This window comes from Geotrypetes seraphini, unplaced genomic scaffold (genome assembly GCF_902459505.1).
Source record: "Geotrypetes seraphini unplaced genomic scaffold, aGeoSer1.1, whole genome shotgun sequence".
Classification (NCBI taxonomy): domain Eukaryota; kingdom Metazoa; phylum Chordata; class Amphibia; order Gymnophiona; family Dermophiidae; genus Geotrypetes; species Geotrypetes seraphini.
The window spans coordinates 276,837-299,273 of record NW_022985980.1 but is presented as its reverse complement, the minus strand read 5'-3'; the positions used below and the strand labels follow the sequence as shown (position 1 = coordinate 299,273).

The following is a 22,437-nucleotide window of genomic DNA, read 5'->3' as shown; positions in this document are numbered from 1 at the left end:
TCATCTGCAAATTTAATCACCTCACTCGTCTTACCAATGTCTAGATCATTTATAAAGATGTTGAAGAGCACGAGTCCAAGCACCGAGCCCTGCGGTACCCCACTGGTGACGCTCTTCCAGTGTAAGTATTGTCCATTTATCCCCCACTCTGTTTCCTATGATCCAGCCAGTTTTTAATCCACGTGAGTATTTCACCCTCCATTCCATGGCTTGCAATTTTCCGAAGTAGTTGTTCATGCGGAACCTTGTCAAACGCCTTCTGAAAATCCAGATATACAATGTCGATCGCGTCGCCCTTGTCTATCTACTTGTCTATCTACTTGTCGCCCTTTACTCCATGAAAGAAGTGCAGCAAGTTCGTCAAACACGATCTGCCTTTGCTAAAACCGTGCTGACTGGTCCTCGTCAGCCCATGTCTATCAAGGTGATCAATGATGTGGTCCTTTATTAGCGCCTCTACCATCAGGTCAGATTCACCGGTCTGTAGTTTCCCGGATCTCCCCTCGAACCTTTCTTGAAGATCGGTGTAACATTTGCCAGCTTCCAGTCTTCCAGAATCTTTCCCGATTTGATTGATTGGTGAGGGTGCACAAGCAATGTCTCAGAATATTGCTAGCCTTACCACAGTGATGCAGATTCACACTAATGCAATGCTTGATCTCCATAGGCAGAACCAGGATCTCCATCAAATTGTAATGGATCTCCAGAGGCAGAATCTTGCGCCGATAAATATGATTGTGGAGCAACAGAGGCATAACCAGGGGATGATGAAGGAGGTCGTTAGACACAGTGAGGCTTTGCATAACTTAATGCTGTCCCGCACTGTGACCCCCACTTGTACTCCACAAGCTTCATTAAGTACGTTATTCAATTTGTATACTTGTTTAGATTTTTACTATTTAGGTCAATGGACCAGACTACGATAACAATATGTGCAATGCTTGATCTCCACAGGTTCAAACCATCATGTGTATACTGTGGCTCCACCAGCGGAACACCCTATGGCTCCCCATGCTTCACCCAAAATGGCACCAAAAGTATCTTCAAGCCCTATCATACATTGTGCGTATCCTCCCTGTTTGATGTTAAGCACGCCTCTACCCCCCCTTCAGCATATGTGTACACCATTCCACATTGTAATTTCTCCTTTCAATGTCTGAAACATACAAATATATCCACTGATTTATATTCACAAGTTCGAATCCTATGGCTCCTCATGCGTCCACCACAATAGCACATCTCATGTTCAAGCCCTATCGTACAGTGGCAAGTAACTGCCATGTGCAAGATGTTCAAACCCCTACAATCCTTAACCATTGTTATTTCTACCATTTCTGGGGTGCGAGATAATAATCTGGACACCGCTTTTTCTCCACAGGTTCAAACAATGTATATAGTTTGGCCCCAGCTGCGGAACCACCCATAGCTACACTTGTGTCCCCCTCTATCCCATCATACGCAGTAAGTAACCTCCGTGTGCAAGATCTTCAAACCCCTACCCTCTTCCAGCTTATGTGTACCCCATTCCTAATTGTGATTTCTCCTTTGAAGATACCAAGATACCAGTGCTTCTTGGCGGGCAGCACACACGTTTCATGGATGGTCATCTCCATCATACGCGGGTAAGTTTTTTAAGTTTAATGGGTTTCTTTTGTCCTATCTTATGTATTGAAGGTACCACCCATTGTCTGTCACTAAGTCATTGTGGTCTATTGTATAAACTAGGACCCACAACGTCTACGCCTGTGCAACCAACTAGGCCACCTAATGGCCTCGCAGATGCTGTGTATCGAGGTATGTGGCGCTCATATGCTTCTCTTTCTTTCATTTATATATAGGTTTTTGCAATCCTTATCCCCTATTTTTTCCTCTTGCCTTCAGCACTCTCAGCAATCTATAGTGAGGACACAGAGTTGCACCCATTCTAATGAGTTTCAGCGTGGGACACTGCTAATAAGGATACCACTGTTGTTTTGTGTGGACTACCCAAACAATTTTCCCGAAATTCATATCTTGTGCACCTGTTGTTTTTATGTGTTTGCACATGCCAAGAGATCCTTGAGACTGGGCTACGATCCTTTGGTGCATTGTTAAAGTTTTAAGACTGGGGATTTTGGGAAATAATTTTTTTTTATATTTTACCTTCATCTAGGCCATACCCCTGCCAACATATGCTCACACAACCAGGGTCGCAACTGGGCCCAGAGAAGCTGGCCATCAAGGTATGTAGCGGTCTATGGCCTACATTCATTTCTTTGTTGTTTTTAAGCCTCCCTCACACATTTTTCTGGGTTTTTTTTTCTGTTCTCTTCAGCACAAGAGTAACGAGCCTTGTTTAGTAGTTCAGCGTGGGACAGTGTGGACCCTTGATTTGATGTTGAATCATCCCCGAATTCAACAGAACCTTCATCTTTTGTGCATTCTAAGTTTTACTTGGAGTGCGTATCCTATGAGATCCTCGTGCCGGAGAGGATCCTTTTTTTCTGGTTACAACTGCCTTAATTGTGCAATGTTTCCAGTAAGGCTTTTGAAACTTAGATGGAACGTATCTTTATTGCCGGCTCACAGTTCCTGTGTTTTTAATTAATTTTGTGTACACATTGCCATAGCATTTATATTTATAAGGTTGGACAATAATCATTGACTTTAGGTGGATGGTTTTTAATCCGTACTCTTCCATCTGCTTGATTATACTGTATTACAACCATTTAATCTCTTCCCTTTCAGCAATAGCAGCAGGGTACCCAGAGTAACAACACTTGTGTTCAGGTTCAACGTCTGACTGCGTCAAGATGTGGACTCCTCCCCGATTTAAACACCCTATCATGTCATGATTTTTTCTAGCAACTAGCCACACAAAAAGCCAACACAGACACACAAGCAGTGTAAGCACAGAAACAAGTGAGCATGTATGCAAACAAACTTGAACATGCAAACAATCACATGAGCTGTGCTCTGCATGCTTTTTCCTCTTCTAACATTCCTGAACAAGTATCTGCATGTCCTAAGCAAAACAGGAACCTTTAAACCTTTAAATTTCAAGCATTGATTTGAGCACGGCTTTTAAGCCAGAGATCTTTTCTCCCTATTGGAAGGAGTTTTTCTCTCTAGCTGTGTTTCTGGAGCGGACTTTAGAACTACGTTCAATAAAAAAAAGTGTATATTAGATCAAATGATAGCCCTAGTGAAACAGAATGGATGGATCAACACCCCCCCCCCCCCCCCCCAAAGCGGTGTACACCAAGGCAGTGTACACCAAGGTAGACCAACAAGTAGTTAACATCCCAAAGTTGAACACCACTGCTGTTCTTATGGCAAGTCTGGATGAATGGGGCTATATAAACCTTTAAAGGTACCGCCCCACTGAGCTGAGAACAGAGATTGATCGCAGGGGTGTTTAAGCCGGGTTGGATGAAAACCCTGTCAGTCAATGAATCAAGAGAGAGAATAAGTGTATATTAGATCAAATGATAGCCCTACTGAAACAGAATGAATGAATGGGGCTCTTTAAACATTTAAAGGTACCGCTCTACTGAGCTGGGAAGAGGAATTTTGGCAGGGAGTGAGTTGATCGCAGAGATGTTTAAGCCGAGTTAGGTGAAAATCCTGTCAGTCAATGAATCAAAAGAGAGAAGATATGTATGTAGAGTAGTTGAAAGCCCTAGTTAAAAAGAAGAGATGAATGGGGCTATATAAACCTTTAAAGTTACCGCTCCACTGACGTGGGAGGAGGGATTTGGGCAGGAAGTTAGTTGATCGCAGGGATGTGTAAAGCCGTTTGGGTGAAAACCCTGTCAGTCAATAAATCAAAAGAGAGAAAAAGTGTATATTAGATCAAATGATAGCACCTACTGAAACAGAATGAATGAATGGGGCTCTTTAAACCTTTAAAAGGTACCGCTTCGCTGAGCTGGGAGTAGGTATTATGGCAGGAAGTGAGTTGATTGCAGTGATCTGTAAAGCCCGGATGAGTGAAAATCCCGTCAGTCAACGAATCAGTGGAGACAGTGCTGGTGAAGAAAGAAGAGAGAGAGGCCTTTAAAAATGCAGCATTATGAGAAATAGACAAAATTCCAAATACTGTTTGAAAAGTACAAAACACTTTTACATGAAAAAGAGAGAATTACAATTCAATAAAGCACAGAATATATTACCAAAAAAGAGACAAGATGTGTATATAGATGAATTGAAAGCTCTACAGAAACAGAATGGATGAATGGGAGTATATAAACCTTTAAAGGTACCGCTCCACTGAGCTGGGAGGAGGGATTTTGGCAGGAAGTGAGTTGATTGTAGGGATCTTTAATCCGGGTTGGGTGAAAATCCTGTCACTCAATGAATCAAAAGAGAGAAGAAGTGTATATTAGATCAATTGATGAACCTGCTGAAACAGAATGAATGAATTAAAGGTTTCTAGAACTCCAAGGAACTGCTCCACTAAGCAGGGCTCAGGGATTTTGGCAGGAAGTGAGTTGATTGCAGGGATGTTTAAGTGGGGTTGGGTGAAAATCCTGTTATTTAATGAATCAAAAGAGTCAATATGTGTATATTAGATAAATTGAAAGCCCTACTGAAACAGAATGGATTAATGGGGCTATATAAACCTTTAAAGGTACTGCTCCACTGAGCTAGGAGGAGGGATATTGGCAGGAAGTTGAGGTCAATCCAGGGATATTTAAAACAGGTTGGGTGAATGTCCTGTCAGTCAATGACTCAAAAGAGACAAAATGTGTATATTAGATCAAATGATAGCCCTACTGAAACTGAATGGATGAATGGGGCTATATAAACCTTTAAAGGTACCGCCCCACTGAGGTGAGAACAGAGATTTTAGCCGGTAGTGAGTTGATCACAGGGATGTTTAAGCCGAGTTAGGTGAAAATCATGTCAGTCAATGAATCAAAAGAGAGAAGATGTATATATTAGATCAAATGATAGCACGAGTGAAACAGAATGAATGAATGGGGTTCTAGAAACCTTTAAAGGTTTCACTCCACTGAGTTGGGAAGAGAGATATTGGCAGGAAGTGAGTTGATTGCAGGGATCTTAAAGCCGGGTTGGGTGAAAATCCTGTAAGTCAATGAATCAAAAGAGAGAAGATATGTATGTAGAGTATTTGAAAGCCCTAGTTAAAAAGAAGAGATGAATGGGGCTATATAAACCTTTAAAGGTTCTTCCTCAGTGAGCTGGGAGGAGGGATTGTGGCAGGGAGTGAGTTAATCGCCGGTAGGTATAAAGCCGAGTTGGGTGAAAATCCTGTCAGTCAATGAATCAAAAGAGAGAAGTGTATATTAGATCAAATGATAGCCCTACTGAAACAGAATGGATGAATGGGGCTATATAAACCTTTAAAGGTACCGCCCCACTGAGCTGGGAGGAGGGATTTTGGCAGGAAGTGAGTTGATTGTAGGGATCTTTAATCCTGGTTGGGTGAAAATCCTGTCACTCAATGAATCAAAAGAGAGAAGAAGTGTATATTAGATCAATTGATGAACCTGCTGAAACAGAATGAATGAATTAAAGGTTTCTAGAACTCCAAGGAACTGCTCCACTAAGATGGGCTCAGGGATTTTGGCAGGAAGTTGAGATCAATGCAGGGATGTTTAAAACAGGTTGGGTGAATGTCCTGTCAGTCAATGAATCCTTAAAGGTACCTCTCCACTGAACTGAGAAGAGAGATTTTAGCAGGGAGTGACTTGATCGCAGGGATGTTTAAGCCGGGTTGTGTGAAAATCCTGTCAGTCAATGAATCAAAAGAGACAAGATGTGTATATGAGTTCAAAAAATAGCCCTACTGAAATAGAATGGATGAATGGGGCTATATAAACCTTTAAAGGTACCGCCCCACTGAGCTGAGAACAGAGATTGATCGCCGGGATGTTTAAGCCGGTTTGGATGAAAACCCTGTCAGTCAATGAATCAAGAGAGAGAAGAAGTGTATATTAGATCAAATGATAGCCCTACTTAAACAAAATGAATGAATGGGGACTCTTTAAACCTTTAAAGGTACCGCTCTACTGAGCTGGGAAGAGGAATTTTGGCAGGGAGTGAGTTGATCGCAGAGATGTTTAAGCCGAGTTAGGTGAAAATCCTGTCAGTCAATGAATCAAAAGAGAGAAGATGTATATATTAGATTCAAATGATAGCACTAGTGAAACAGAATAGAATGAATGGCTGTTCTAGAAACCTTTAAAGGTTTCACTCCACTGAGTTGGGAAGAGAGATATTGGCAGGAACTGAGTAGATTTCAGGGATCTTTAAGCCGGGTTGGGTGAAAATCCTGTAAGTCAATGAATCAAAAGAGAGAAGATATGTATGTAGAGTATTTGAAAGCCCTAGTTAAAAGAAGAGATGAATGGGGCTATATAAACCTTTAAAGTTACCGCTCCACTGACGTGGGAGGAGGGATTTGGGCAGGAAGTTAGTTGATCGCAGGGATGTGTAAAGCCGTTTGGGTGAAAATCCTGTCAGTCAATGAATCAAAAGAGACCAGATGTGAATATTTGATCAAATGATAGCCCTACTGAAACAGAATGGATGAATGGAGCTGTATAAACCTTTAAAGGTACCGCCCCACTGAGTTGGGAAGAGAGATATTGGCAGGAAGTGAGTTGATTGCAGGGATTTTAAAGCCGGGTTGGGTGAAAATCCTGTTAGTCAATGAATCAAAAGAGAGAAGGTATGTATGTAGAGTAGTTGAAAGCCCTAATTAAAAAGAAGAGATGAATGGGGCTATATAAACCTTTAAAGGTTCCTCTTCAGTGAGCCAGGGAGGAGGGATTTTGGCAGGGAGTGAGTTGATCACCGGTAGGTATAAAGCCGAGTTGTGTGAAAACCCTGTCATTCAATGAATCAAAAGAGAGAAGTGTATATTAGATCAAATGATAGCCCTACTGAAACAGAATGGATGAATGGGGCTATATAAACCTTTAAAGGTTCCACCTCACTAAGCTAAGAACAGAGATTGATTGCATGGGAAGTTTAAGCCGGGTTGGATGAAAACCCTGTCAGTCAATGAATCAAAAGAGAGAAGTGTATATTAGATCAAATGATAGCCCTACTGAAACAGAATGGATGAATGGGGCTATATAAACCTTTAAAGGTACCGCCCCACTGAGCTGGGAGGAGGGATTTTGGCAGGAAGTGAGTTGATTGTAGGGATCTTTAATCCTGGTTGGGTGAAAATCCTGTCACTCAATGAATCAAAAGAGAGAAGAAGTGTATATTAGATCAATTGATAAACCTGCTGAAACAGAATGAATGAATTAAAGGTTTCTAGAACTCCAAGGAACTGCTCCACTAAGATGGGCTCAGGGATTTTGGCAGGAAGTTGAGATCAATGCAGGGATGTTTAAAACAGGTTGGGTGAATGTCCTGTCAGTCAATGAATCCTTAAAGGTACCGCTCCACTGAACTGAGAAGAGAGATTTTAGCAGGGAGTGACTTGATCGCAGGGATGTTTAAGCCGGGTTGTGTGAAAATCCTGTCAGTCAATGAATCAAAAGAGACAAGATGTGTATATTAGATCAAATGATAGCACTACTGAAACTGAATGGATGAATGGGGCTATATAAACCTTTAAAGGTACCGCCCCACTGAGTTGAGAACAGAGATTTTAGCCGGGAGTGAGTTGATCACAGGGATGTTTAAGCCGGGTTGTGTGAAAATCCTGTCAGTCAATGAATCAAAAGAGATAAGATGTGTATATGAGTTCAAATGATAGCCCTACTGAAATAGAATGGATGAATGGGGCTATATAAACCTTTAAAGGTACCGCTCCACTGAGTTGAGAACAGAGATTTTAGCCAGGAGTGAGTTGATCACAGGGATGTTTAAGCCGGGTTGTGTGAAAATCCTGTCAGTCAATGAATCAAAAGAGACAAGATGTGTATATTAGATCAAATGATAGCACTACTGAAACTGAATGGATGAATGGGGCTATATAAACCTTTAAAGGTACCGCCCCACTGAGTTGAGAACAGAGATTTAGCTGGGAGTGAGTTGATCACAGGGATGTTTAAGCCGGGTTGTGTGAAAATCCTGTCAGTCAATGAATCAAAAGAGACAAGATGTGTATATGAGTTCAAATGATAGCACTACTGAAATAGAATGGATGAATGGGGCTATATAAACCTTTAAAGGTACCGCCCCACTGAGCTGAGAACAGAGATTGATCGCCGGGATGTTTAAGCCGGTTTGGATGAAAACCCTGTCAGTCAATGAATCAAGAGAGAGAAGAAGTGTATATTAGATCAAATGATAGCCCTACTTAAACAAAATGAATGAATGGGGCTCTTTAAACCTTTAAAGGTACCGCTCTACTGAGCTGGGAAGAGGAATTTTGGCAGGGAGTGAGTTGATCGCAGAGATGTTTAAGCCGAGTTAGGTGAAAATCCTGTCAGTCAATGAATCAAAAGAGACAAGATGTGTATATTAGATCAAATGATAGCACTACTGAAACTGAATGGATGAATGGGGCTATATAAACCTTTAAAGGTACCGCCCCACTGAGTTGAGAACAGAGGTTTTAGCCGTGAGTGAGTTGATCACAGGGATGTTTAAGCCGGGTTGTGTGAAAATCCTGTCAGTCAATGAATCAAAAGAGACAAGATGTGTATATGAGTTCAAATGATAGCCCTACTGAAATAGAATGGTTGAATGGGGCTATATAAACCTTTAAAGGTACCGCTCCACTGAGTTGAGAACAGAGATTTTAGCCAGGAGTGAGTTGATCACAGGGATGTTTAAGCCGGGTTGTGTGAAAATCCTGTCAGTCAATGAATCAAAAGAGACAAGATGTGTATATGAGTTCAAATGATAGCCCTACTGAAATAGAATGGATGAATGGGGCTATATAAACCTTTAAAGGTACCGCCCCACTGAGCTGAGAACAGAGATTGATCGCCGGGATGTTTAAGCCGGTTTGGATGAAAACCCTGTCAGTCAATGAATCAAGAGAGAGAAGAAGTGTATATTAGATCAAATGATAGCCCTACTTAAACAAAATAAATGAATGGGGCTCTTTAAACCTTTAAAGGTACCGCTCTACTGAGCTGGGAAGAGGAATTTTGGCAGGGAGTGAGTTGATCGCAGAGATGTTTAAGCCGAGTTAGGTGAAAATCCTGTCAGCCAATGAATCAAAAGAGAGAAGATGTATATATTAGATTAAATGATAGCACTAGTGAAACAGAATGAATGAATGGTGTTCTAGAAACCTTTAAAGGTTTCACTCCACTGAGTTGGGAAGAGAGATATTGGCAGGAACTGAGTAGATTGCAGGGATCTTTAAGCCGGGTTGGGTGAAAATCCTGTAAGTCAATGAATCAAAAGAGAGAAGATATGTATGTAGAGTAGTTGAAAGCCCTAGATGAATGGGGCTATATAAACCTTTAAAGTTACCGCTCCACTGACGTGGGAGGAGGGATTTGGGCAGGAAGTTAGTTGATCGCAGGGATGTGTAAAGCCGTTTGGGTGAAAATCCTGTCAGTCAATGAATCAAAAGAGACCAGATGTGAATATTTGATCAAATGATAGCCCTACTGAAACAGAATGGATGAATGGAGCTGTATAAACCTTTAAAGGTACAGCCCCACTGAGTTGGGAAGAGAGATATTGACAGGAAGTGAGTTGATTGCAGGGATTTTAAAGCCGGGTTGGGTGAAAATCCTGTTAGTCAATGAATCAAAAGAGAGAAGGTATGTATGTAGAGTAGTTGAAAGCCCTAATTAAAAAGAAGAGATGAATGGGGCTATATAAACCTTTAAAGGTTCCTCTTCAGTGAGCCAGGAGGAGGGATTTTGGCAGGGAGTGAGTTGATCACCGGTAGGTATAAAGCCGGGTTGGATGAAAACCCTGTCAGTCAATGAATCAAAAGAGAGAAGTGTATATTAGATCAAATGATAGCCCTACTGAAACAGAATGGATGAATGGGGCTATATAAACCTTTAAAGGTACCGCCCCACTGAGCTGGGAGGAGGGATTTTGGCAGGAAGTGAGTTGATTGTAGGGATCTTTAATCCTGGTTGGGTGAAAATCCTGTCACTCAATGAATCAAAAGAGAGAAGAAGTGTATATTAGATCAATTGATAAACCTGCTGAAACAGAATGAATGAATTAAAGGTTTCTAGAACTCCAAGGAACTGCTCCACTAAGATGGGCTCAGGGATTTTGGCAGGAAGTTGAGATCAATGCAGGGATGTTTAAAACAGGTTGGGTGAATGTCCTGTCAGTCAATGAATCCTTAAAGGTACCGCTCCACTGAACTGAGAAGAGAGATTTTAGCAGGGAGTGACTTGATCGCAGGGATGTTTAAGCCGGGTTGTGTGAAAATCCTGTCAGTCAATGAATCAAAAGAGACAAGATGTGTATATTAGATCAAATGATAGCACTACTGAAACTGAATGGATGAATGGGGCTATATAAACCTTTAAAGGTACCGCCCCACTGAGTTGAGAACAGAGATTTTAGCCGGGAGTGAGTTGATCACAGGGATGTTTAAGCCGGGTTGTGTGAAAATCCTGTCAGTCAATGAATCAAAAGAGACAAGATGTGTATATGAGTTCAAATGATAGCCCTACTGAAATAGAATGGATGAATGGGGCTATATAAACCTTTAAAGGTACCGCCCCACTGAGTTGAGAACAGAGATTTTAGCCGGGAGTGAGTTGATCACCGGTAGGTATAAAGCCGAGTTGTGTGAAAACCCTGTCATTCAATGAATCAAAAGAGAGAAGTGTATATTAGATCAAATGATAGCCCTACTGAAACAGAATGGATGAATGGGGCTATATAAACCTTTAAAGGTTCCACCCCACTAAGCTAAGAACAGAGATTGATTGCTGGGATGTTTAAGCCGGGTTGGATGAAAACCCTGTCAGTCAATGAATCAAAAGAGAGAAGTGTATATTAGATCAAATGATAGCCCTACTGAAACAGAATGGATGAATGGGGCTATATAAACCTTTAAAGGTACCGCCCCACTGAGCTGGGAGGAGGGATTTTGGCAGGAAGTGAGTTGATTGTAGGGATCTTTAATCCTGGTTGGGTGAAAATCCTGTCACTCAATGAATCAAAAGAGAGAAGAAGTGTATATTAGATTAATTGATGAACCTGCTGAAACAGAATGAATGAATTAAAGGTTTCTAGAACTCCAAGGAACTGCTCCACTAAGATGGGCTCAGGGATTTTGGCAGGAAGTTGAGATCAATGCAGGGATATTTAAAACAGGTTGGGTGAATGTCCTGTCAGTCAATGAATCCTTAAAGGTACCGCTCCACTGAACTGAGAAGAGAGATTTTAGCAGGGAGTGACTTAATCGCAGGGATGTTTAAGCCGGGTTGTGTGAAAATCCTGTCAGTCAATGAATCAAAAGAGACAAGATGTGTATATTAGATCAAATGATAGCACTACTGAAACTGAATGGATGAATGGGGCTATATAAACCTTTAAAGGTACCGCCCCACTGAGTTGAGAACAGAGATTTTAGCCGGGAGTGAGTTGATCACAGGGATGTTTAAGCCGGGTTGTGTGAAAATCCTGTCAGTCAATGAATCAAAAGAGACAAGATGTGTATATGAGTTCAAATGATAGCCCTACTGAAATAGAATGGATGAATGGGGCTATATAAACCTTTAAAGGTACCGCCCCACTGAGCTGAGAACAGAGATTGATCGCCGGGATGTTTAAGCCGGTTTGGATGAAAACCCTGTCAGTCAATGAATCAAGAGAGAGAAGAAGTGTATATTAGATCAAATGATAGCCCTACTTAAACAAAATGAATGAATGGGGCTCTTTAAACCTTTAAAGGTACCACTCTACTGAGCTGGGAAGAGGAATTTTGGCAGGGAGTGAGTTGATCGCAGAGATGTTTAAGCCGAGTTAGGTGAAAATCCTGTCAGTCAATGAATCAAAAGAGAGAAGATGTATATATTAGATTAAATGATAGCACTAGTGAAACAGAATGAATGAATGGTGTTCTAGAAACCTTTAAAGGTTTCACTCCACTGAGTTGGGAAGAGAGATATTGGCAGGAACTGAGTAGATTGCAGGGATCTTTAAGCCGGGTTGGGTGAAAATCCTGTAAGTCAATGAATCAAAAGAGAGAAGATATGTATGTAGAGTATTTGAAAGCCCTAGTTAAAAAGAAGAGATGAATGGGGCTATATAAACCTTTAAAGTTACCGCTCCACTGACGTGGGAGGAGGGATTTGGGCAGGAAGTTAGTTGATCGCAGGGATGTGTAAAGCCGTTTGGGTGAAAATCCTGTCAGTCAATGAATCAAAAGAGACCAGATGTGAATATTTGATCAAATGATAGCCCTACTGAAACAGAATGGATGAATGGAGCTGTATAAACCTTTAAAGGTACCGCCCCACTGAGTTGGGAAGAGAGATATTGGCAGGAAGTGAGTTGATTGCAGGGATTTTAAAGCCGGGTTGGGTGAAAATCCTGTTAGTCAATGAATCAAAAGAGAGAAGGTATGTATGTAGAGTAGTTGAAAGCCCTAATTAAAAAGAAGAGATGAATGGGGCTATATAAACCTTTAAAGGTTCCTCTTCAGTGAGCCAGGAGGAGGGATTTTGGCAGGGAGTGAGTTGATCACCGGTAGGTATAAAGCCGAGTTGTGTGAAAACCCTGTCATTCAATGAATCAAAAGAGAGAAGTGTATATTAGATCAAATGATAGCCCTACTGAAACAGAATGGATGAATGGGGCTATATAAACCTTTAAAGGTTCCACCCCACTAAGCTAAGAACAGAGATTGATTGCTGGGATGTTTAAGCCGGGTTGGATGAAAACCCTGTCAGTCAATGAATCAAAAGAGAGAAGTGTATATTAGATCAAATGATAGCCCTACTGAAACAGAATGGATAAATGGGGCTATATAAACCTTTAAAGGTACCGCCCCACTGAGCTGGGAGGAGGGATTTTGGCAGGAAGTGAGTTGATTGTAGGGATCTTTAATCCTGGTTGGGTGAAAATCCTGTCACTCAATGAATCAAAAGAGAGAAGAAGTGTATATTAGATCAATTGATAAACCTGCTGAAACAGAATGAATGAATTAAAGGTTTCTAGAACTCCAAGGAACTGCTCCACTAAGATGGGCTCAGGGATTTTGGCAGGAAGTTGAGATCAATGCAGGGATGTTTAAAACAGGTTGGGTGAATGTCCTGTCAGTCAATGAATCCTTAAAGGTACCGCTCCACTGAACTGAGAAGAGAGATTTTAGCAGGGAGTGACTTAATCGCAGGGATGTTTAAGCCGGGTTGTGTGAAAATCCTGTCAGTCAATGAATCAAAAGAGACAAGATGTGTATATTAGATCAAATGATAGCACTACTGAAACTGAATGGATGAATGGGGCTATATAAACCTTTAAAGGTACCGCTCCACTGAGTTGAGAACAGAGATTTTAGCCAGGAGTGAGTTGATCACAGGGATGTTTAAGCCGGGTTGTGTGAAAATCCTGTCAGTCAATGAATCAAAAGAGACAAGATGTGTATATGAGTTCAAATGATAGCCCTACTGAAACAGAATGGATGAATGGGGCTATATAAACCTTTAAAGGTACCGCCCCACTGAGCTGAGAACAGAGATTGATCGCCGGGATGTTTAAGCCGGTTTGGATGAAAACCCTGTCAGTCAATGAATCAAGAGAGAGAAGAAGTGTATATTAGATCAAATGATAGCCCTACTTAAACAAAATGAATGAATGGGGCTCTTTAAACCTTTAAAGGTACCGCTCTACTGAGCTGGGAAGAGGAATTTTGGCAGGGAGTGAGTTGATCGCAGAGATGTTTAAGCCGAGTTAGGTGAAAATCCTGTCAGTCAATGAATCAAAAGAGAGAAGATGTATATATTAGATTAAATGATAGCACTAGTGAAACAGAATGAATGAATGGTGTTCTAGAAACCTTTAAAGGTTTCACTCCACTGAGTTGGGAAGAGAGATATTGGCAGGAACTGAGTAGATTGCAGGGATCTTTAAGCCGGGTTGGGTGAAAATCCTGTAAGTCAATGAATCAAAAGAGAGAAGATATGTATGTAGAGTATTTGAAAGCCCTAGTTAAAAAGAAGAGATGAATGGGGCTATATAAACCTTTAAAGTTACCGCTCCACTGACGTGGGAGGAGGGATTTGGGCAGGAAGTTAGTTGATCGCAGGGATGTGTAAAGCCGTTTGGGTGAAAATCCTGTCAGTCAATGAATCAAAAGAGACCAGATGTGAATATTTGATCAAATGATAGCCCTACTGAAACAGAATGGATGAATGGAGCTGTATAAACCTTTAAAGGTACCGCCCCACTGAGTTGGGAAGAGAGATATTGGCAGGAAGTGAGTTGATTGCAGGGATTTTAAAGCCGGGATTGGGTGAAAATCCTGTTAGTCAATGAATCAAAAGAGAGAAGGTATGTATGTAGAGTAGTTGAAAGCCCTAATTAAAAAGAAGAGATGAATGGGGCTATATAAACCTTTAAAGGTTCCTCTTCAGTGAGCCAGGAGGAGGGATTTTGGCAGGGAGTGAGTTGATCACCGGTAGGTATAAAGCCGAGTTGTGTGAAAACCCTGTCATTCAATGAATCAAAAGAGAGAAAGTGTATATTAGATCAAATGATAGCCCTACTGAAACAGAATGGATGAATGGGGCTATATAAACCTTTAAAGGTTCCACCCCACTAAGCTAAGAACAGAGATTGATTGCTGGGATGTTTAAGCCGGGTTGGATGAAAACCCTGTCAGTCAATGAATCAAAAGAGAGAAGTGTATATTAGATCAAATGATAGCCCTACTGAAACAGAATGGATAAATGGGGCTATATAAACCTTTAAAGGTACCGCCCCACTGAGCTGGGAGGAGAGATTTTGGCAGGAAGTGAGTTGATTGTAGGGATCTTTAATCCTGGTTGGGTGAAAATCCTGTCACTCAATGAATCAAAAGAGAGAAGAAGTGTATATTAGATCAATTGATAAACCTGCTGAAACAGAATGAATGAATTAAAGGTTTCTAGAACTCCAAGGAACTGCTCCACTAAGATGGGCTCAGGGATTTTGGCAGGAAGTTGAGATCAATGCAGGGATGTTTAAAACAGGTTGGGTGAATGTCCTGTCAGTCAATGAATCCTTAAAGGTACCGCTCCACTGAACTGAGAAGAGAGATTTTAGCAGGGAGTGACTTAATCGCAGGGATGTTTAAGCCGGGTTGTGTGAAAATCCTGTCAGTCAATGAATCAAAAGAGACAAGATGTGTATATTAGATCAAATGATAGCACTACTGAAACTGAATGGATGAATGGGGCTATATAAACCTTTAAAGGTACCGCTCCACTGAGTTGAGAACAGAGATTTTAGCCGGGAGTGAGTTGATCACAGGGATGTTTAAGCCGGGTTGTGTGAAAATCCTGTCAGTCAATGAATCAAAAGAGACAAGATGTGTATATGAGTTCAAATGATAGCCCTACTGAAATAGAATGGATGAATGGGGCTATATAAACCTTTAAAGGTACCGCCCCACTGAGCTGAGAACAGAGATTGATCGCCGGGATGTTTAAGCCGGTTTGGATGAAAACCCTGTCAGTCAATGAATCAAGAGAGAGAAGAAGTGTATATTAGATCAAATGATAGCCCTACTTAAACAAAATGAATGAATGGGGCTCTTTAAACCTTTAAAGGTACCACTCTACTGAGCTGGGAAGAGGAATTTTGGCAGGGAGTGAGTTGATCGCAGAGATGTTTAAGCCGAGTTAGGTGAAAATCCTGTCAGTCAATGAATCAAAAGAGAGAAGATGTATATATTAGATTAAATGATAGCACTAGTGAAACAGAATGAATGAATGGTGTTCTAGAAACCTTTAAAGGTTTCACTCCACTGAGTTGGGAAGAGAGATATTGGCAGGAACTGAGTAGATTGCAGGGATCTTTAAGCCGGGTTGGGTGAAAATCCTGTAAGTCAATGAATCAAAAGAGAGAAGATATGTATGTAGAGTATTTGAAAGCCCTAGTTAAAAAGAAGAGATGAATGGGGCTATATAAACCTTTAAAGTTACCGCTCCACTGACGTGGGAGGAGGGATTTGGGCAGGAAGTTAGTTGATCGCAGGGATGTGTAAAGCCGTTTGGGTGAAAATCCTGTCAGTCAATGAATCAAAAGAGACCAGATGTGAATATTTGATCAAATGATAGCCCTACTGAAACAGAATGGATGAATGGAGCTGTATAAACCTTTAAAGGTACCGCCCCACTGAGTTGGGAAGAGAGATATTGGCAGGAAGTGAGTTGATTGCAGGGATTTTAAAGCCGGGATGGGTGAAAATCCTGTTAGTCAATGAATCAAAAGAGAGAAGGTATGTATGTAGAGTAGTTGAAAGCCCTAATTAAAAAGAAGAGATGAATGGGGCTATATAAACCTTTAAAGGTTCCTCTTCAGTGAGCCAGGAGGAGGGATTTTGGCAGGGAGTGAGTTGATCACCGGTAGGTATAAAGCCGAGTTGTGTGAAAACCCTGTCATTCAATGAATCAAAAGAGAGAAATGTATATTAGATCAAATGATAGCCCTACTGAAACAGAATGGATGAATGGGGCTATATAAACCTTTAAAGGTTCCACCCCACTAAGCTAAGAACAGAGATTGATTGCTGGGATGTTTAAGCCGGGTTGGATGAAAACCCTGTCAGTCAATGAATCAAAAGAGAGAAGTGTATATTAGATCAAATGATAGCCCTACTGAAACAGAATGGATAAATGGGGCTATATAAACCTTTAAAGGTACCGCCCCACTGAGCTGGGAGGAGAGATTTTGGCAGGAAGTGAGTTGATTGTAGGGATCTTTAATCCTGGTTGGGTGAAAATCCTGTCACTCAATGAATCAAAAGAGAGAAGAAGTGTATATTAGATCAATTGATAAACCTGCTGAAACAGAATGAATGAATTAAAGGTTTCTAGAACTCCAAGGAACTGCTCCACTAAGATGGGCTCAGGGATTTTGGCAGGAAGTTGAGATCAATGCAGGGATGTTTAAAACAGGTTGGGTGAATGTCCTGTCAGTCAATGAATCCTTAAAGGTACCGCTCCACTGAACTGAGAAGAGAGATTTTAGCAGGGAGTGACTTAATCGCAGGGATGTTTAAGCCGGGTTGTGTGAAAATCCTGTCAGTCAATGAATCAAAAGAGACAAGATGTGTATATTAGATCAAATGATAGCACTACTGAAACTGAATGGATGAATGGGGCTATATAAACCTTTAAAGGTACCGCTCCACTGAGTTGAGAACAGAGATTTTAGCCGGGAGTGAGTTGATCACAGGGATGTTTAAGCCGGGTTGTGTGAAAATCCTGTCAGTCAATGAATCAAAAGAGACAAGATGTGTATATGAGTTCAAATGATAGCCCTACTGAAATAGAATGGATGAATGGGGCTATATAAACCTTTAAAGGTACCGCCCCACTGAGCTGAGAACAGAGATTGATCGCCGGGATGTTTAAGCCGGTTTGGATGAAAACCCTGTCAGTCAATGAATCAAGAGAGAGAAGAAGTGTATATTAGATCAAATGATAGCCCTACTTAAACAAAATGAATGAATGGGGCTCTTTAAACCTTTAAAGGTACCGCTCTACTGAGCTGGGAAGAGGAATTTTGGCAGGGAGTGAGTTGATCGCAGAGATGTTTAAGCCGAGTTAGGTGAAAATCCTGTCAGTCAATGAATCAAAAGAGAGAAGATGTATATATTAGATTAAATGATAGCACTAGTGAAACAGAATGAATGAATGGTGTTCTAGAAACCTTTAAAGGTTTCACTCCACTGAGTTGGGAAGAGAGATATTGGCAGGAACTGAGTAGATTGCAGGGATCTTTAAGCCGGGTTGGGTGAAAATCCTGTAAGTCAATGAATCAAAAGAGAGAAGATATGTATGTAGAGTATTTGAAAGCCCTAGTTAAAAAGAAGAGATGAATGGGGCTATATAAACCTTTAAAGTTACCGCTCCACTGACGTGGGAGGAGGGATTTGGGCAGGAAGTTAGTTGATCGCAGGGATGTGTAAAGCCGTTTGGGTGAAAATCCTGTCAGTCAATGAATCAAAAGAGACCAGATGTGAATATTTGATCAAATGATAGCCCTACTGAAACAGAATGGATGAATGGAGCTGTATAAACCTTTAAAGGTACCGCCCCACTGAGTTGGGAAGAGAGATATTGGCAGGAAGTGAGTTGATTGCAGGGATTTTAAAGCCGGGATGGGTGAAAATCCTGTTAGTCAATGAATCAAAAGAGAGAAGGTATGTATGTAGAGTAGTTGAAAGCCCTAATTAAAAAGAAGAGATGAATGGGGCTATATAAACCTTTAAAGGTTCCTCTTCAGTGAGCCAGGAGGAGGGATTTTGGCAGGGAGTGAGTTGATCACCGGTAGGTATAAAGCCGAGTTGTGTGAAAACCCTGTCATTCAATGAATCAAAAGAGAGAAAGTGTATATTAGATCAAATGATAGCCCTACTGAAACAGAATGGATGAATGGGGCTATATAAACCTTTAAAGGTTCCACCCCACTAAGCTAAGAACAGAGATTGATTGCTGGGATGTTTAAGCCGGGTTGGATGAAAACCCTGTCAGTCAATGAATCAAAAGAGAGAAGTGTATATTAGATCAAATGATAGCCCTACTGAAACAGAATGGATAAATGGGGCTATATAAACCTTTAAAGGTACCGCCCCACTGAGCTGGGAGGAGAGATTTTGGCAGGAAGTGAGTTGATCGTAGGGATCTTTAATCCTGGTTGGGTGAAAATCCTGTCAGTCAATGAATCAAAAGAGACAAGATGTGTATATGAGTTCAAATGATAGCCCTACTGAAATAGAATGGATGAATGGGGCTATATAAACCTTTAAAGGTACCGCCCCACTGAGCTGAGAACAGAGATTGATCGCCGGGATGTTTAAGCCGGTTTGGATGAAAACCCTGTCAGTCAATGAATCAAGAGAGAGAAGAAGTGTATATTAGATCAAATGATAGCCCTACTTAAACAAAATAAATGAATGGGGCTCTTTAAACCTTTAAAGGTACCGCTCTACTGAGCTGGGAAGAGGAATTTTGGCAGGGAGTGAGTTGATCGCAGAGATGTTTAAGCCGAGTTAGGTGAAAATCCTGTCAGTCAATGAATCAAAAGAGAGAAGATGTATATATTAGATTAAATGATAGCACTAGTGAAACAGAATGAATGAATGGTGTTCTAGAAACCTTTAAAGGTTTCACTCCACTGAGTTGGGAAGAGAGATATTGGCAGGAACTGAGTAGATTGCAGGGATCTTTAAGCCGGGTTGGGTGAAAATCCTGTAAGTCAATGAATCAAAAGAGAGAAGATATGTATGTAGAGTATTTGAAAGCCCTAGTTAAAAAGAAGAGATGAATGGGGCTATATAAACCTTTAATGTTACCGCTCCACTGACGTGGGAGGAGGGATTTGGGCAGGAAGTTAGTTGATCGCAGGGATGTGTAAAGCCGTTTGGGTGAAAATCCTATCAGTCAATGAATCAAAAGAGACCAGATGTGAATATTTGATCAAATGATAGCCCTACTGAAACAGAATAGATGAATGGAGCTGTATAAACCTTTAAAAGTTTCACTCCACTGAGTTTGGAAGAGAGATATTGGCAGGAACTGAGTAGATTGCAGGGATCTTTAAGCCGGGTTGGGTGAAAATCCTGTAAGTCAATGAATCAAAAGAGAGAAGATATGTATGTAGAGTATTTGAAAGCCCTAGTTAAAAAGAAGAGATGAATGGGGCTATATAAACCTTTAAAGTTACCGCTCCACTGACGTGGGAGGAGGGATTTGGGCAGGAAGTTAGTTGATCGCAGGGATGTGTAAAGCCGTTTGGGTGAAAATCCTGTCAGTCAATGAATCAAAAGAGACCAGATGTGAATATTTGATCAAATGATAGCCCTACTGAAACAGAATGGATGAATGGAGCTGTATAAACCTTTAAAGGTACCGCCCCACTGAGTTGGGAAGAGAGATATTGGCAGGAAGTGAGTTGATTGCAGGGATTTTAAAGCCGGGATGGGTGAAAATCCTGTTAGTCAATGAATCAAAAGAGAGAAGGTATGTATGTAGAGTAGTTGAAAGCCCTAATTAAAAAGAAGAGATGAATGGGGCTATATAAACCTTTAAAGGTTCCTCTTCAGTGAGCCAGGAGGAGGGATTTTGGCAGGGAGTGAGTTGATCACCGGTAGGTATAAAGCCGAGTTGTGTGAAAACCCTGTCATTCAATGAATCAAAAGAGAGAAATGTATATTAGATCAAATGATAGCCCTACTGAAACAGAATGGATGAATGGGGCTATATAAACCTTTAAAGGTTCCACCCCACTAAGCTAAGAACAGAGATTGATTACTGGGATGTTTAAGCCGGGTTGGATGAAAACCCTGTCAGTCAATGAATCAAAAGAGAGAAGTGTATATTAGATCAAATGATAGCCCTACTGAAACAGAATGGATAAATGGGGCTATATAAACCTTTAAAGGTACTGCCCCACTGAGCTGGGAGGAGGGATTTTGGCAGGAAGTGAGTTGATCGTAGGGATCTTTAAGCCTGGTTGTGTGAAAATCCTGTCAGTCAATGAATCAAAAGAGACAAGATGTGTATATGAGTTCAAATGATAGCCCTACTGAAATAGAATGGATGAATGGGGCTATATAAACCTTTAAAGGTACCGCCCCACTGAGCTGAGAACAGAGATTGATCGCCGGGATGTTTAAGCCGGTTTGGATGAAAACCCTGTCAGTCAATGAATCAAGAGAGAGAAGAAGTGTATATTAGATCAAATGATAGCCCTACTTAAACAAAATAAATGAATGGGGCTCTTTAAACCTTTAAAGGTACCGCTCTACTGAGCTGGGAAGAGGAATTTTGGCAGGGAGTGAGTTGATCGCAGAGATGTTTAAGCCGAGTTAGGTGAAAATCCTGTCAGTCAATGAATCAAAAGAGAGAAGATGTATATATTAGATTAAATGATAGCACTAGTGAAACAGAATGAATGAATGGTGTTCTAGAAACCTTTAAAGGTTTCACTCCACTGAGTTGGGAAGAGAGATATTGGCAGGAACTGAGTAGATTGCAGGGATCTTTAAGCCGGGTTGGGTGAAAATCCTGTAAGTCAATGAATCAAAAGAGAGAAGATATGTATGTAGAGTATTTGAAAGCCCTAGTTAAAAAGAAGAGATGAATGGGGCTATATAAACCTTTAAAGTTACCGCTCCACTGACGTGGGAGGAGGGATTTGGGCAGGAAGTTAGTTGATCGCAGGGATGTGTAAAGCCGTTTGGGTGAAAATCCTGTCAGTCAATGAATCAAAAGAGACCAGATGTGAATATTTGATCAAATGATAGCCCTACTGAAACAGAATGGATGAATGGAGCTGTATAAACCTTTAAAGGTACCGCCCCACTGAGTTGGGAAGAGAGATATTGGCAGGAAGTGAGTTGATTGCAGGGATTTTAAAGCCGGGATGGGTGAAAATCCTGTTAGTCAATGAATCAAAAGAGAGAAGGTATGTATGTAGAGTAGTTGAAAGCCCTAATTAAAAAGAAGAGATGAATGGGGCTATATAAACCTTTAAAGGTTCCTCTTCAGTGAGCCAGGAGGAGGGATTTTGGCAGGGAGTGAGTTGATCACCGGTAGGTATAAAGCCGAGTTGTGTGAAAACCCTGTCATTCAATGAATCAAAAGAGAGAAATGTATATTAGATCAAATGATAGCCCTACTGAAACAGAATGGATGAATGGGGCTATATAAACCTTTAAAGGTTCCACCCCACTAAGCTAAGAACAGAGATTGATTGCTGGGATGTTTAAGCCGGGTTGGATGAAAACCCTGTCAGTCAATGAATCAAAAGAGAGAAGTGTATATTAGATCAAATGATAGCCCTACTGAAACAGAATGGATAAATGGGGCTATATAAACCTTTAAAGGTACCGCCCCACTGAGCTGGGAGGAGAGATTTTGGCAGGAAGTGAGTTGATTGTAGGGATCTTTAATCCTGGTTGGGTGAAAATCCTGTCACTCAATGAATCAAAAGAGAGAAGAAGTGTATATTAGATCAATTGATAAACCTGCTGAAACAGAATGAATGAATTAAAGGTTTCTAGAACTCCAAGGAACTGCTCCACTAAGATGGGCTCAGGGATTTTGGCAGGAAGTTGAGATCAATGCAGGGATGTTTAAAACAGGTTGGGTGAATGTCCTGTCAGTCAATGAATCCTTAAAGGTACCGCTCCACTGAACTGAGAAGAGAGATTTTAGCAGGGAGTGACTTAATCGCAGGGATGTTTAAGCCGGGTTGTGTGAAAATCCTGTCAGTCAATGAATCAAAAGAGACAAGATGTGTATATTAGATCAAATGATAGCACTACTGAAACTGAATGGATGAATGGGGCTATATAAACCTTTAAAGGTA

The 22,437-nt window shown here is 41.0% G+C and overlaps 1 long non-coding RNA gene across 1 annotated transcript in view; it reads right to left on the bottom strand.

Annotated features, from left to right (window-relative positions):
* LOC117352506 overlaps window positions 1-22,437 on the bottom strand; it is a 96,911-nt gene that overhangs the window by 33,709 nt on the left and 40,765 nt on the right. Inside the window, exon 3 of the long non-coding RNA XR_004537699.1 lies at window positions 3,853-4,010. This is a non-coding gene — a long non-coding RNA (uncharacterized LOC117352506). The remainder of the gene's footprint in view (window positions 1-3,852; window positions 4,011-22,437) is intronic.